This window comes from Drosophila albomicans, chromosome 3 (genome assembly GCF_009650485.2).
Source record: "Drosophila albomicans strain 15112-1751.03 chromosome 3, ASM965048v2, whole genome shotgun sequence".
In the NCBI taxonomy this organism is placed as follows: Eukaryota; Metazoa; Arthropoda; class Insecta; order Diptera; family Drosophilidae; genus Drosophila; species Drosophila albomicans.
This window is the reverse complement of record NC_047629.2, coordinates 37,039,344-37,056,299: the sequence shown is the minus strand read 5'-3', so window position 1 is coordinate 37,056,299 and position 16,956 is coordinate 37,039,344. Positions and strand designations below refer to the sequence as shown.

At 39.2% G+C, this 16,956-nt stretch overlaps 1 long non-coding RNA gene across 1 annotated transcript; it reads left to right on the top strand.

Moving 5' to 3' along the window:
- Nucleotides 1-2,191: 2,191 nt before the first annotated feature.
- LOC117571711 (uncharacterized) lies at nt 2,192-15,820 on the top strand. Its single transcript, XR_004572470.2, has 4 exons — nt 2,192-2,519; nt 2,596-2,650; nt 15,052-15,091; nt 15,155-15,820. It is a non-coding gene; the product is annotated as an uncharacterized LOC117571711 (long non-coding RNA).
- The last annotated feature ends 1,136 nt before the right edge of the window (nt 15,821-16,956 follow it).

Sequence of the window (16,956 nt, the reverse complement as noted above, 5' to 3'; positions counted from 1 at the left end):
TTGTTGCTCTGACTTTGTAGGCCAGCCAGCCAGCCAGTGGAAAGGGAAGCTTTATTTGCTGTGAAATTCTTCAATTAATTTTGCTACGAAGCTCAATCTCCACACGCACATTTCACCTCTCGTCTACGAATCTGATTAAAAGTGCAAATCATTGCGAAACAAAAACATTTTATTTTATTTTATAACAACGCTCGTCCGTTAATTTAAAGTATTCATTATGAGTATGGGCGTAATATGATATTTCCCTCGTGCGCTTCGAACGGTTAACAAACGATTTAAACTTGTTCTATTTACCACTTTTTTATTTATACTCGTATGCATATACATACATACTACATACAGTCTACTAACTGTTTCTCTTGTCATACAAATAATTGCCAACGTCCGACGGGGTTGAAATGCTATAATAGCTTTAACAATTCATAAATGTAAATACAATAATTCCCGATGTCAGGCTATGTGTGAACATTTGGAGCTAAGCGATTAAATGCATTTCGTTATTACATTCCTGCTTATGGCTTTATTATGAAGTCACACAACTACCACGCGACTTTTGCCCGACAAACGCAAACGCAAACGCAAACGTAAACGCAAAATGTACTCGTTTTATTTACTCTCTCCCCTGGGATATGAAGTGTTCAATGACACCTGCCTGCCAGCCGCCTGCTTGCCTCACCTGTGTTGCAAGTACGAGTGGCTCGTCTCGTTCTTTTGACGGCCTTCGTGTTTACGTCTTGCAAGCTTCAAGTTCCTACCCCATTCCCATTTTGCTATTAAGTTGATCAGTCGGCTGGCACGCATTTCACATTTTACAGGAGTCAAGTCGAAAATTAACATAATAATAAAATACCGCAAGTTGGTTTTTTGCCACCAAAAAATTCCTATTTAATGTCCTAATTTTCTTTTTGCGCCCTGTTGAATAAATTCATAATCTTTTGCTGGGCATTTTATTATTAAAATTGAACTTTCTCAAGCTGAACATATATTTTTCTGTAATTAGTTTAATAATTTCTGCGTTCATATTAATACAAAAGATAAGAAACGAATTCTCTGAATTATCTAATCGGTATTTTATCGTTAAGCTCAGACTTTCTCAAGCTGAACGTGCTTCTTATAATTACTTTAATAATTTCTACTTTAGCTTGCATTATTAAAATATTTATAAATAGAGTAAAGTAATTCGATGCACTGCTTGCTGCATCTATGTTGGACTGCAAGCAGTACATTTCTGAATAATATTTTGTTCTGCTCATTTTCAATTAGCGCACGTACAATGTATTAAACGCAAAACATTTTGCCTGTTTTGCTCGCTAAATAGTATGCAATTATTTTGAGCAAAACCGACCCAACAACAAGAAGCAAAGAAAAGAAACAAAAAGGGCAGAAAAGTTTGAGAATATGCTTTTGGTAAGTGGCCAAAACGCAAGCGCAATTGCAATAGATTTTACAGGCAGGCCCGGCGCTTGGGTAACCCTTTTGTCTAGCAGCCATTTTAAGAGCCATAAAAAACTCGAAAAGTTGTAGGAACAATGTAGACAGCGTGTTTTCATTTTATGCGAATTAAGCTGCCACTTGAACAACTTATTTTGCCTGAACAAGCGACTGGACCGCCGAGACCGACATCAACTCTCCAAGGCAGGCACTACAATGCCCCCCCTTTTGTATGTGTATGTGTGCTGTGTGTACTATATGTAGAAGCCTTTGTGGTGTGCATGTGTGAGTACAGACGGACTGCGAAAAAGAACCCTGTAGAAACTGTAAATATCTTATTAAATTCGCAATAATTTATAATGCCAAAATGATGCTTTTACTTTTCATATAATTTATGGACATTTTCTCAAGGATAATTCTAGTCTAGTCTACTTTTAGCGGCCTGTTAAAACTACAAAATGATGGGAACATATTTTATTAAATTCGCATATTTGAAATATATATTAAAATTCATTTTTTTCTATAAGAATACTTTATCAAGGATCATTTAAAAATGCGCACAAATTGTAGTCTACTTTTAGGCTGACGCCAGGACTCGTGGCACATTTCCAACTGGGCATGCTGTGTGCTGTGTGTATGAGCGATGTCGTCGACTTCCATGTCACAGCTCAAAAGGGATACAGTTGTGTGCCGTGCATAGCTGGAAGCGTTGCTGCATTAAGGCGCCCAGGGAGAGGATGGATGGGATGGAGGAGGAGGAGGCAACTGTCCGACAGTGTGACACTGTGACAGTCTGGCCGCAGAATAGCGTCTACTCTCTGTACTCTATGTACATTGAGGGAATGCGAACACACAGAGAGAAACGTGCGCATGCAGTGAGCTTGTTAATACACGTACCGTTAAAACGCAGCATTTCCCTACAACTCTCTCCTCGCTCCTCGAATCGGGAGTCAACAACATGTATGTAAATATGTACTGTTGTAAGTATATACGATATGTGCGTACTTATTCCGGTTGATAAACAAGTTTACGGGTCTGGCGCAGCTTAAGGCATGTCCAGCAATAAGGAATCGCCTAGACAAATGCCTGTAAATATTATCACTACGTCTCCTTTCGTATCACACATTAACTTGTTCATTTCACTGCTTGCTTTACTTAACACAGGCGATGAGACAACTCGATTGGGATACGGAGTTATTTAAAAATATAGCTGAATGATGTAAGTAAGTTTTAAACTCTATTTATATTATGAGTTGCAGTTTCTTATTTATGCATATATTTATAATTGAAATGTATATATTATATAATTGTATATTAATACAGTTAATTGAAAGTTTAAATTTTTGACGAGCTGCACACAGCTATTCACACAGCTATGTTCACTTTTACTAAGATCACATACGATTTAACATGTATTTTTACGACAATATGATTTTGAAATACTATAATCTTGAATAATGATGTTCTCAAACTCAATTTGAATCTGATTTTGTGTAAACCAAGTTTAATAACCATTTAAATCAAACACCCCATTGTCAGTTTTTAGACCCATAGTAGAGAATTGAATGCACTGCTTGCATATAAATGCATCTATATTGCAAGCAGTGCACTATTATTGCATAGCGAATTTTCGAAAAAGACTTTCAGAATAATATTCTGCGAATGTAAAAAAGCTAGACAACTTTATCTCATTAGTACTATTGTTATTTGACGGCTGCAACTTTTGATCTAGGCTATACTTTATATGCTGAAATTACTGTGGATGACGATTCATCGCCAAGAAGTAAATGAATCTATTGTACATAAGGATATGCAAAAAGGATATGTGTGTGTGGGCAATGCGAGTACATATGTGAATAGCTGGGCATGTGGGTGGAGATGCTTAAGCATATATGTATTTTGGGCGTATGCACATGTGTATTTCCGATTGAAACGCACATGGGTTGATGGCTCATTTACCATAGAAAGTCGTTGGCTGTCGCTGTCGTTCATCAGTCGGTCGAGACGAAGCGAGGCATCCTCCCAGCAGCAAACCCAGCTAACAGAACCGACCCTAGGCGCGCAACGTGCGCACATTCGTCAGAATTTGCATTTCAATTCGAATGTCAGGATGACGGAGCGTTGAATTTGGGTGGCGGTGGCATCGGCATCCAAATGAAAATAAATCACGTTGCTCTGCTATTGCCGCAGACGGCATACGGCAGAACGGCAAACGCACCGCGTTCTGCTCTGCTCGAAACATAGCCACCATTAAGCCAAAAAAAAAAAAAAAAAAAAAAAAAAAATCAGGAAAAAAACAGAAAAGCGCCCGGGGCGTGGGCTCAGTGAGTCGTGGAAGCGTCGACGTCGTCGTCGTCCCCCATTTTGAACTCATTTATTCGCATTTTTTGTGCGAAAACGAATGTGAAAAGTTTTCTGCCATCATTTTGAGTGATGTCAATTAGATTGATTTGATCAGCGAAAATATGTGATTTATCAGACTGTAACACTGAGTGGGCGGTCCCGAGGCATTTCTGCCTTCGCCCTCCCCATTTCAGGAAGAGCAATGCAATGCTGCTGTTGCTGTTGCTGTGGGTTGTTTTACCGCTACGCGGATGATGCCGAATCACATGAATATCTAATGTGCCACACACATATTCGCACTCACACTCATTCCAGCACTCACACGCATTCGCTTCATCACACCTTTTCATTCATTTGCGTCATCAATCAGTCATCGAAATGGGAAACTTAATGTCCATTGACCCTGGCTTCGCTCCCTATAGGAAGGTTCGATAAATATGTGCACAGACACATGTCATATGTGCAAGTGGGTACTTTGGGTTTATCTCTGCTTAAAATAGCATGAAATTATCGTTTAATTTTCATTTAGTTGCAATTTAAAGAAAACAGGGAAAACAAAGCCCTGAACAAGCAGTGCAATGCAATTGCCTAGCACGAACTGCTTGCTACGTAAATAAGCGAACCTACAAGCAGTGCATAGGCAAGTAATTACAATTATTGCACAACGCTTCCTTATATTAAAAGTGTTTATTTACAAAAGCATAGCTATAAATTCAATTGTAAGACAAATTTGCAGCTAATAAACTTCACAAACATATGCTCAACAACTTGAGCTAATAAAGTCTGTTTAGTTATCGCATTAAAAGGATTTAGTAGTCGGGCAATCAATCAAGCCATTAAGTTGATGGCATTAACGAATGAATCCGAATGCGACTGAATACACTCATTATCACAAATCTTTAGTCAACATTGATAATGACCAATTGCCATGTCCACGCAATGCTCATATCTCATATAATTCCTGTTCCTGGTTGTGTTATTACAACAGTTTGAAAGCCCATTTGATTAACCACTCCCTGTTGGCCATGGCTGGAATATAATATTATATCCTCGAAGTTAACATTTTATTCGGGAATCTAAGCGCTTCTGGTTTGCGAATACGCCTACAAAATTAATATACCACAATATAGCTGTGTGATAGCATTGAGTGGCGCAGAGGAGTGGAGATTGGGGAAGCACTTGCGGGTGTCATACAAAACAAATAAAATAAATCAAATCGGAGAAGCGAATGAAAGGAAATCGCAATTCGAATGAACGCATGTGTGTAACGAGAGGTAGAGAAGGAATGAAAGCAATCCCAAACAAAGGGGCGCCATACTTGGCACCCAAAAAATTTATGCACATTCTGGCACAGGGCCGCGCCCACGCCCACGCACTCCAACTCCACCTTCGATTCGGGCTTTGGGCTTTGGGACTCTGCGTGTTTATAGGCTGAGTTAGTGCCTCAGTTTTGTGTTTGTCTGGACAACAAACAAATGGCTCAGAGACTTGACTCGATTTGAGCTCGGGGGTGCTTTTAGGGGTTGTTACCAGCACCAATAACTCATTTTCAAATGGAAATAACATCAAATAAAATTCGCGCTACTGTGTCGGCTTTAGCCCTCTTGTTGTCCTCCACTTTTTCCGGCCTTGAATCCAGCCACCATGTGTGTCAGTTGCCTCCGCTGTTGCTGTTGTCGCTGGTCGTGGTTCGTGGTTCGTGGTCGGCAACGCGGTCGTTTGACTGATGAAATATCGTGACAGGCAGTATAAAAGCTATTAAAGCCGAGTGTGTAGATGGCGCTACTTGAATTTGTCAAAATGTCTTTTTACGCGCGCTGACGGCAGGCGGCGGCAACAATAACAAATACACAACAACAATCGCCCCACAAGTTTCAATACCAAACCTAGCTCAGCACTCACACACACACATACACACGCTCACATGCAGTAAACGGGTGAAACTTTGATTGATGCCAAAGTGTCACGCAGGCGCGCATGTGGCTAATGGGCGGTTACGTTACCAAACGCCAAAATAACCAATACCTCCTCATATGTCGTGCATTGTCTCCCCAACAAGCTTTTCAGGCCTTTGACAAGCGTTTGACAAATGTTTCGGATTGCGTCTTTGTTACTTACCCATATGGCTTGGTGGCAGGAGGGTGTTGGGGGCTAAGTGGAGCCAAGTCGTAACTCGTTACAGCTAATCGAAACACAATTATTAATTTCACCATTACTTTAAGAAAGCAAAACAGCGAAATCGCACACAACTTTAAGCGGAAGTTCACTGAGCGCGGGAAGTTACTGAGCGAACGAAGCTTTGAACGAAGCTGGCTCATTCATTTAGTTCAATTGCAATGCATGTGAAAGAATGCATAATGAACTAGAAAGAACTAAGCACTCACCCATTGCGACTTCTAGTTCACACTCGTTCACTTAGTTCAATTGCAATGTATGTGAGTGAAATCAACAAGAACTAAAACGAACTAAGCTGTCTTTACTACTAGTTCACGCTCGTTCACTTAGTTCCGTTGCAATATATAGAAACGAATGCAACAGGAACTAAAACGAACAACTCGTTCGCTCCTGCAGCAATATACAATATTTAACTAACTCCTTTTGGTGATAGACAAAATGAAAAAAATGTGTAAACAGCTTTGAGTGATTATTTATAAATGCACAAGAAGAAGAGTGCAAAAGTTTGTCCGGATGCTGGCAGCTCAGATCGCGAATCAAATGGTGTCCCGCTGTTGCGTCTGACGCATCCACAAATAAACGCGCGGCGCAAAGCGTCTCAAATACATCAAAGTAACAAGCTCCAGCTGTGCACGCCACAGTAAGCACTGCCCTCAGACGGGGAGGGATGGGGCAAGCGTCATACGCTGTGGCCATTTAAATGCTGTGCATCCAGCCAGGACACCGGCGCCCACTGACACAAAATATGGCATTGACTTAATAAAGAAATGAAATATCGCGAATGAATGAAACCCACTCGCGAACCAAATCCAGGAAAGCATCCTCAACTGGATGTCTGGGCTGGCGCTAGTTCCACATGCTGCGATCTCGAAAATTGTAGCGCTCTGTCGGGGTTTCGGGATTCCCCCCTGCGACAGCCAGAGGTGTCTCATGACTGCGCCCATTGATCTTGTTGTTCTGCTTCATTAGTTACGACTTCTATTGACCGACATCGTTTATTGGTAAGCGTTTTGTGAGAATGCAACCCAATTGTCTTGGACAGCTCTGAAGACGATTAATAATTAATGTCTGTATTAACTAATTCAATTAAGTTGAGTAGTTAATGGATAAGTTAAGACAGAATATAAGCTACATTGAAAACGTTTGGATAATAGCCAAAAAGAAGTGGATACCGAAATATACAGATATAGGGAATTCTTCAGTTTATTATTTCAACTCTGTTTGAAAATTGTTAACACACAAATTTGAAGTACATATTCTTATGTATTACACAGGAAAATTTCTGTTTTACTAAACAATATTAATAGTCAATATTAAAAACTTTAAGTTCTTGCGGAATGCAAAGAAAATTTACATGCTTCTCAAATAACTGTTGTCTAGACTTTAAGCTTAAAAAACATGGTTGACTTTAGTATAAAATTCACAGCTAAGTGTAACGGAATGACAGACCACATTAACTACACGCATAACAATAATAATAATTCTAATTTAAAAGACTTGCTAATCAAAATGTATTACCCATTAGGTATTATGCTGCTCGAGAGCTTTAATCATTACCTAAACTACACTCGACAATGGATGTTGGCTACGAACTAAATGGGTTTAATGGGGCGCAGGTCAGGATCCCGAGGGGATGGGGAAGCGGGTGCTTAAAGTACATAAACCTTTATGCTGTGATTGCTTGACTGGCTTTGGCTTTGTGTGCGCTATTGTTCGGCTGGCTGCCATTGTCTGATATAAATTAAGCAAATTTTGTTGGGGTACCTTGCATAGTTTCATGTGCAAAATCAATTCCACCTCAAGCCAACGACTCCACCCTTTCCAAAGGGTGAATAGTGGGAGTATGAGGTTGAGGAGGTTCGAGTTGAGGATTTAAATATATCTCATATACTGTGCCGAGTTTGGGCTCTATTCGGTATTAACTTTTCACTCTAAGCCCAACGTGCAATAAATTACGTTAAAGACGCCAAATTCAGGCAAATTTGCATGGCCATGCAACAAACAACAACCCTTCGCAGCAAGTGGGAAGGGTGTAGGAAGTAAAGTAGTCGCAGCGTGCGGCACACGCATCGCATCATCATAATTAATAAGAGACAATTTGACAATGGCCCTTTAGCGTTAACAGCAGCGATATCATTTTCAACTGTACAAACTCAACGGCAGCCAAATGAGCAGCATCCCATCGCATCTCATCTCATCTTGGGTTCTCGACTCTGGTTCTGGGATGGCACACGCACACCCTCTTTGCCATTTTGCGCCAAATTAAATTCAACCTCAATTGAGGGGTTAATTTCTATCACCACGCAAACAAAAACAAAACCGCCCAAAAACTGCAGACACTACCAGAGGGTTGCCAAGCAGACGTGGACATGGAAGCGGGAGAAGTGCGGGTTGCGGGTGTGGGTATGGGTATCGCACCATTATCTGCATCGAGTTCCACATAGAAAATCATTACGGCATTCGCACCATGAGCAACGTATTCAATTTGAGTGTCGTTGAGCTCTTTATTACGTTAGTGTGAAAGTCGCGTGCGGGAAAACCCCAGCGACAATAAGGAATACCGAATGCGGCAGACGGACTGAGTACTGAGGACTCCGGACTTGGGCCTCCCTCGGGCACAAATGTGCCCAGGGCCCAGCTCTCTTGCTAACAACGCATTCATTCACGGTGCGTAAGTCACAGCAGCCGGGTGCTAGAGTCAAAGCTTGGCGACGTAGCTGCAACAACAATAAAGCAGAAGGGCGTTTTGGGAAGTGGGGAAGTAAATTGAAAGCATGCTGCCGAGCGGGCGGGCTATCAAAGCGTTCGCAACCCTTCTTCAGCACAGAGAGTTGAGAGCGGTAACTCCGAAATCCATTAGCAAGCAGCGTGCGGCAAAGCAGCTAGGAAAGAAAACCTTTGCCACTGGCGATGCTAGCTGGATGCTGGCCATGAGGCTTTTATGCGCAACGCGTCCTGCTTGGTTTTCGGTTAACCATGGGCATGCCCCTGCTGTCTGACTACTCAATCTCAACGAGACTCATAAACATATGCGCCTCACGTCGTTTGGCGTAAATCTAATGTAGCGGTGGCACTCGTAGACGGCGACGACACCCCACCAACCATCCTCCCCACACCTCTCTCCGGTTGCACGCCCAGCCAGGAGCAGACAGACGGACGGAGAGACGGCTAGTGCTTCTTTGATGAGGTTACTGACTTTGGCGAATTAACTGCCACTAACTCCACTCTCCGCCAGCCTCTCCGGGGCGTTGCTGAACCGGAAACCACTGCATTTTGTTTGGACCAAACAAGAGGGTGCCACGCTTTAACGCCTCAAAAAATCTCCTGGGACACTTTAGAAACACAATGTGGCATTTAAATGAACACAAACCTTAGAGGTTCATTCATTTACTTTAGCACCCTGCCCCGCATCAAACAAACTGTAAGAGTTATGTGTGCACTTAAATAGCTGTATCTATTACTCTGGCACACATGACTTTTCTTATTTTGAAAAGTCCACCTTATAAACACAAACGGAAAGGGAAATTCTAAATAAATATCTGGGATGTCAGATATCTGTTAATTTAAATAAAAGGGAGTTATTGAGAGATCTGCAGGATATTGATAGAGCAATCAACAATTGGATTTCGCCTTCAACCCTCTCAATGATTTCCATTTCCACTTTGATAAAGTATGGGAGTTAAGTTGACTTGTCCGTGTTTTTATAGTGAAACAAATGAGAACACGAATGAGGAATATATTTTTGATAATGAAGCTTTAAGACACCCTATTAGATATTTTGAAACTGACGATCATCAATCATAATGAAATTTGGAGATTAAATCAAGCCAAGTAAATTTGAATTTTATTGAATTTATTGAATTACTGAAAATTAATTTAAGAAATTTTTAAATACAAAATGTATAGATGCTGTGATTGTAGTTCTCATATCACTGAAAAATAGACTAAGTATTCACAAATCAAAGGATTTTCTAAAGTATATTTGATAATGTAGTAAAGAATATTTAAGTTCCAAGTTAATGAGAATGTGTTCAACACATTATTTAATTTTTTTCAAAAACAGTAGATTTATGTGTAATCCATATCCATAACTTGATTGATATACTTAAGTTTGAGCAGCTGTGATTTCGAGTCTCTAGTCCATATCGTGGTTATCAGTTGTTTAAGAAGAGAAATCCCCAAAAGCACAGACCAAATCCGAAATCCCAGTTGTACACAAGAATCATAAATTTTATTTATTTATGTAGTATAAGTATGTTGCCGTTTTGCTTGATGCTGCGTTTTTCTTTTGCGTTTTTCCACGCAAAAATCGACTATGAATATCAATGGGGGGATTGCGGACGAAACGAGACGGCACGCGCCCAAGCTCGAGTTCGACTTCGAGTCTGAGGCCAAGACTCATCCACATCCACATCGACAACGACATCGATGGTGAGGCGACTAAGTGTTCATGGCCCACAGCAGAAGGCAGGGGGAAAAAGGCAAGCAGACGATGTCTACCGGACTCGCATGTATTGATATTGTTTTTATCAACATTCAACGTGTGCAAACCTCGGTGCTGGGTTCGAGTTTTGGGCCACTTGTGCCCCTGATGAGATTTTAATTTTATTTTATTTGGGATTGCGATTGGGATTTTGTTGCTGTTGCTTTGGCTGCTGAAACAGAGGCAAGTAAATCACCACACTTTCAATATTGTCCGTATCGAACAAGGACAAAGCTATCAAGACGGTCTTTTTTTCTGGGGGTGTTTCCCTCGCTACTCCGGTTAGCTTTATATCGAGTCACTTTAGTTTGCCCCTGGCTGATCCTGATGGACTTATGCTACAGGCATGTGCACACACATGCACAAACGTGTATAGACATGTTCTTCCCGGCTTACACTTGTCCGTGCGAGTAAAGCGGGAAAAAAAGTAGAAGGAAAAGATGATTGCTCTTCTTGTCGAGTGCTGATTGTTTGCCATATGAGATAAATGAGCAGCAGCAGTAGCAGCAGTTGAAGCTGAAGTTTGGGCTTCTTTCGTATTAAATTCATGGAAAGTTAAGTGCTTTGTAATTGATGTTATAAAATATTTATGACAGGCGAGGCCAGGTCGACAGAGAGCGAACGAGATAGACCTTTCCAATCAGACTGAATGGCCAAAATTAACTTTTCGTCTCTAATTGACATTAATTATTTAAAAGGATACCGAGAAAGTGTTTTCCGTTGAGTGACAAAGTTGAAGCTGTTGAATAAAAGACACCAATCCGGAAAAGTTGGCAATGCAAAAGCTACAAACACTACACGCAGATACTTTATCTAAAGACTGAGCAAAAGATACAGAAAGATAGATAGACTGATAATGATGCTGGCCTTGGCCTTGGCTTGGGCCAGGGGGAAATCACTGACAGACTTTGATGCCTCTATGGATGATGAATTATATTTGACATCTATGTGCTTTGCACTCACTACTCAAACTTACGCTCACACTCACACTTACACTCACTACTCACATCAATTCATTCGCTTGTGAGTATGTGCACTCATTTGGTAAGAGGCCGCCGCACTTGGATATGTTTATTTTACTGTCAAAACATTAAAGCCAAAACTCGCCGGGGGTTGATTGTCAACTCAGCGCAGGGCGGCTTACTTTGATAGGTTTCCACTTTATGTGTGAGGGTGGCTACCCTGGCTCGGCGTCAAGTGGCGCTTGTCTGCTGTCTGTCGACTCCTCATATGAGAGTCTCATTCACTCTCTCTCTCTCCCTCTATCTATTTGTATCTCCTCGTCGATGTCTCTTTTGGCTTGTGTAGACAAACATATTTGCATATGTTGGCGGCATATTTTAACAAATCCTGCTGGATTTCCTGCTGAATAGACAGCAGATACACACTCATTCACACACACTAGGGCAACATGCCTTTTTGACAACTCATAACAATCACTCATCATAAACAAAGCGTCCGGCCTCAAGGTGGCAACACAGCAGCCCAGCTAATGGCAGACAATGTGCAATGTGTGATGTAAGTATGTAATGAATATACACTGAGAAAAAATTCATCGTTGGACGATATGCTTTCAGAAAAGTACTGATAAGAAATAAGATCAGATTTAATACTATATGATTTGTCTTTATACATATTTTTTATCTTCCTAATTGATTAAAAACTTATTTTTGAAATCTATATTTTAAATTTTCAATCATATAAACATTTAAAATAATTTTCTTAACTTGATTTTAGTCACTGATTATCCAATGAATTTTTATATACATATATATATATTTTATATATATATATATAGTAAATCAGCAAATTTCTTTTGAGTAGCTGTAAGTTCTGCGTTAATTTGCTGCGATCTTCGACTAAAAAAGCAAAATCATTCACTGCAGGTAAAATAAAGACTTCACTCAACTGTTGGCCATACTCGTAATTATTTAATCTGCTGCAAATTAGTTGGCCAGCATGTTTATTGCCTTTTAGCCAGAGCCATTTATCCATTGGCCTCCCGGCCAGTTTGGCAGCTCTCCTCAGAAGCAGCAACCGAAACAGCAGCAGAAGCATCTTGAGTTGAGGTCAATTAAGAGGAATCCGCAAAATAATTGCCAAGAAATTTATTCGCTTCATTAACTTGTTAAAGGACGTGGACATGAAAGTTAAGCCCAGAGTCAGCCACATGAAGTCAGCTAGAAAATTAAGTGAAATAATTAAATCTCAATCGGAATCTATTAGATTGGCGTTGATGCGCCGAACTCTTTCCTCTTTTTTCTCTCTCCCTCAACCCTTGTCAGCTGAGTGAAGAAGAAGCCGCGGAGGGGAGGTGTTGGGGATGAAGTGATATAAATTGTGGAAGGCCATCAGCTAATCTGGCGACGTCGACCCAGCAAGGGGTTAACGAGTGAGTTGCCTCGGTTGTGTCTGTTGGGGTTGCAAAAGATTTTAACATTTTTGGCGTGGCTTAATTTTTGAGGGGGAGGCAAATGCAACAAACGGCAGGCGTGCTGCGTTGGGTGGGCTGAAGAGTTGTCGAGCTGTAGAGCTGTAGAGTAGCTGGTAGTCAACTGGAGTCATTTATCACCCACGCAGCATCTTTCATAATCAGGCCAGGCAAACGAGGCCTCTTCTCTGTCACTGTGTGTGTAAGCAAAAATGCAAATGACTCAGGACAGAGCAACACACATACGATACTCGTATGTGTGCTGGGTACAAAGGAGCAGCCGCGGCTTTTAATTTACAACATCCTACGAGCCAGTTGGGCACCAGCAGCAGCATCAGAGACCCTCATATGCAGCTGTAGCTGTAGCTGGAGTTGGAGACGGAGTTGGAGTTGGAGCTGTTGTCTCTTGTCTCTCTCTCGGAGCAAAATCCGCCATTGCAGCCCAGACGGTTGGACGTCGATATTGCTGCTGCTGCCTTTGCTTTTCGGTTTTTGGCCAGGCCAGACAAAAGGTCGGCAACACACACACACATACTAACACATACACACATTGGACATTCCGGCCGAGTTAATTAATTTATGCACTCAGTGAAATGCATCGGGGTCGAGAGTTGGGATTGGGAAACGAAGCGGTGCCCAGAGTTTATTTGGACTTTAGGTGGACATCATTTCTTTGCTCTTCTTGAAAACCCGCCTAATTTCAAAATTAATGAGCGGAATCTTGATGGCCGATGGAAGCGATAAGCCTCATGATTTTGGCTGTCACACACACACACACACACATACTCGCACACAGTGAAAGAGAGCGAGACACGACTAAGTGCGGCATCCCCGCATCTGTTTTGACCATGGGCCTGAGCCGAAGTAAATCACGTGTTTATTGGCACTTCACTTACGACACCGTCGTCGACGACTTTGACTTCGACTTGGACGTCGTCACCAAAAATGGCACCGCTCTCGACTCGCTGTGGGACAACGATGAGTCTGCGACCTCAACGTCAGTGTGTTCTGGGACCGAGAATGAGCGCTGGGGCAACGTCATTAATTAGCCGGTTTTTTGAAGTGTGGGGAACGGATGGCAAGCGACGTGTTTATTTGGTTTTTGTTTTTGGCTTTTCTACTCTCTGCCCAGTTCACAACATCTTACGAATATGTATTGGGACTTCATTTACGAGCCAAAGCGTCCAGCCTTTGCCGTTGCCGCACTCTGGTGTCTCTACAGACGTGGCCAATGCAATTGAGTAGGGCATAAATCACAATAAGCGGCTAAGAGGTGTAAAACCATATGCAAATGCTGGAGATTACCATGAAAACTCTTTCACTAAAACCTGTCTTAACTACTTGCAACACCATGTGGCAAATCCACATTGATTATCAGCATACAAAATGTCTACAAACATATTTAGATTAGCATATCAGAATTAGTAAGTTATAGTAGAGTCATTCATATTTACTTGCAAGCTGGCATCTTTATTGCTTGCCACCACTGTAGGGGACGACACTCTTGCATTTACTTTGCTTTTGACCGGAAACTTCTTATCTTGTGGCTAATCTTATTGATGTTTCAGATGACGATTTGGGTTTAATTCTGAACTTAAGACAAGCATAAATTTTGTATACCGTATAAAATTGATTCATTTAATATCATTCATTCCATTGGGCAAGATATACGCCATCGATAGAGAGAGGGTCCCATTCATTCGATCACTCACCGGTTCTGAATTCTTGAATCTGGAAACAAGGCAGACAAACAGTCTCGCTTCGAATGCCACTCTTAACTTTCGATTGTGTTTTCTCTACCATATTTTGTAAACAAAGAATTTAATGAATGAAGATTATGTAGCTTCAAAGCTAAAAGAGTTTGGTGTAAAGCCCAGTTATATTTTATAATAGTAGAGAAGATAAAATTCTAATATAGAATTATATATTTAACTGCATACATATAAAAGAATACTGGGAATAAAAATATATTGTTTTATCCCTGTTGAATATGTTATATTTTTTTAATAACGTTCATAGAATTTGATTTTTTAAGACTGTTTGATAATTCAAGTTATTTATTCATCATAACTTGCACACCTTCATTTAAGATTAATAGATTATAATCAATTGAATCGTAATTGTAATACCAAATTTAAATATGTTACAATCTTTTAAATCACACATCATTCTTCTTTTATATTTTCAGTGACAAAAGGAGGAACCTCACACTTTGCCTTAATCATCTGGTTTGCATAAAATATTTTTTTCATTATTTATGACAATTTAAACTAATTTGTTTTTATTTGCAGATGCCGCCTCTTGACTGGCCAACGCACCCAACAATAAAGAAATAATCATTTGTTATCAAATAAAAATACTTAAGTACGCAATGAAATGTTAATGAATGCTTCGCATTTTGCATCAATTATTTGTAAACGTTAATGAAATTGAACAAAAGCAGAGTATAAATAATTTACTTTAAAAAACGATTTCGAATTTTAAGAGAACAAGTTTTGTAATAAATATTTTATTAATAATATTTTCATTGAAATTACTTTATAACTTTCCGAATAAAAACAAAATGTACCTGTCTACAATATATTATTATGTGATAATAAGTATATTAAAATAAAATATAAAACAAAACAAACAGAGCGAAGTGTTCAAGCGTTAGATTTGCTTACACACTGAAAAAAATCGAGTTAAGAAAGATATAATTCATAAAGCTAAATTTTAAATTAATATTAATGCAGACATGCGAATTGTAAATTAAAAGAATTAAAAGAATAGCATATAGAAAAGTATTAACTGTGGATAATTGTTTAATTACCTAATGTACGTACCACAATCTTAAAATGAACTAGTAACTACTCGAAAATGATGCTGAACATTTCGAGTTTTAATGTTATTACATGTTTCACAAGTTAATCAAAAACATTTTATAATGGTAGTTTTAAGAAATGATTCTAGTCAATTCCAATTGTTTAATGATTAAAAACTGTTTAATTTGTGTGGTTATTTGTTTTAATGGGTTAAAAAAGTGAAAATTGTAAAATTTCTAATCTTTAATAATGGAATTAGATATCATTCAAATGTAACTCAAAAGTAGCACTGCTTGCATCCAAGTATGCACTACTGCAAGCAGTGCATTTAATACACTAAAATTGATCGAACTTCCCTGTAATTAATCAAATTACTTTATCACATCAATATTGACTAAATGTATGTAGCTATAACATTCTATAGTTTTAAATGTTATCTGCATTACTTTCATGATTTCGTTTGATCATCACTTCTGTTGATAGCAAAAATAAATATAGCTCTTGAAATGTTCACCACCTGTTGCTATAATCAACACTTAAAGAATGCAAATCAATTATAGCCTATCTAACTTTCTAGCCAAGTATCTAATTATGACATAATCAGTATAGCAGTTTTCTAAGAAACAATTTCACTTAAAATTATTATGTATTAAATTAATACCTTTGTAGATGGTTCTCAGTTTTGTAGCCTGTGCTCACTTGTGCATTTCAACTCAACTAGGTTCTTCGAATGTAATTTGCATTGTAAAACTTAAGTTTCAGTTTTTGTTGCAATTATATTTTTATTGCATGCTTTGAACTAATGTATAATGTGCATAGCATGACTAAGAAAGTAACGCGATTTGTATAAAATTAAATCTGAATTATGCATTCAGCATTATAGTTGATGATAGTCTATCCCGGTTTAGCCCGAGTTTTCAAGATGATCCAATGAATTAAGGTTTTTAGACATCAATTCATTTTGGTTATTAATGTACTAATGCGATCACAGTGAAGATATTTATATAAAAACTTTACAACTCGAATGTAAAAAAAAACTTCAAACAAATTTGTAATTGAAAATATTTACTATTTCAAACAAATTTTACTCTGCATTATCTTATTATTAGGAAAACAGATAATAATTGTTGTATTCAGGCAAATTATAATACTATAACAAAAGTTTCTTAAATTATTAAGAAATTATTAAATTAGACTTCCACATACACTAAAGCTGACAATGATCCGATCAGAAAACCGGTTTTTGACCAATTGGACTGACAATGAATATACTTGTTGAGCCTAAAAGT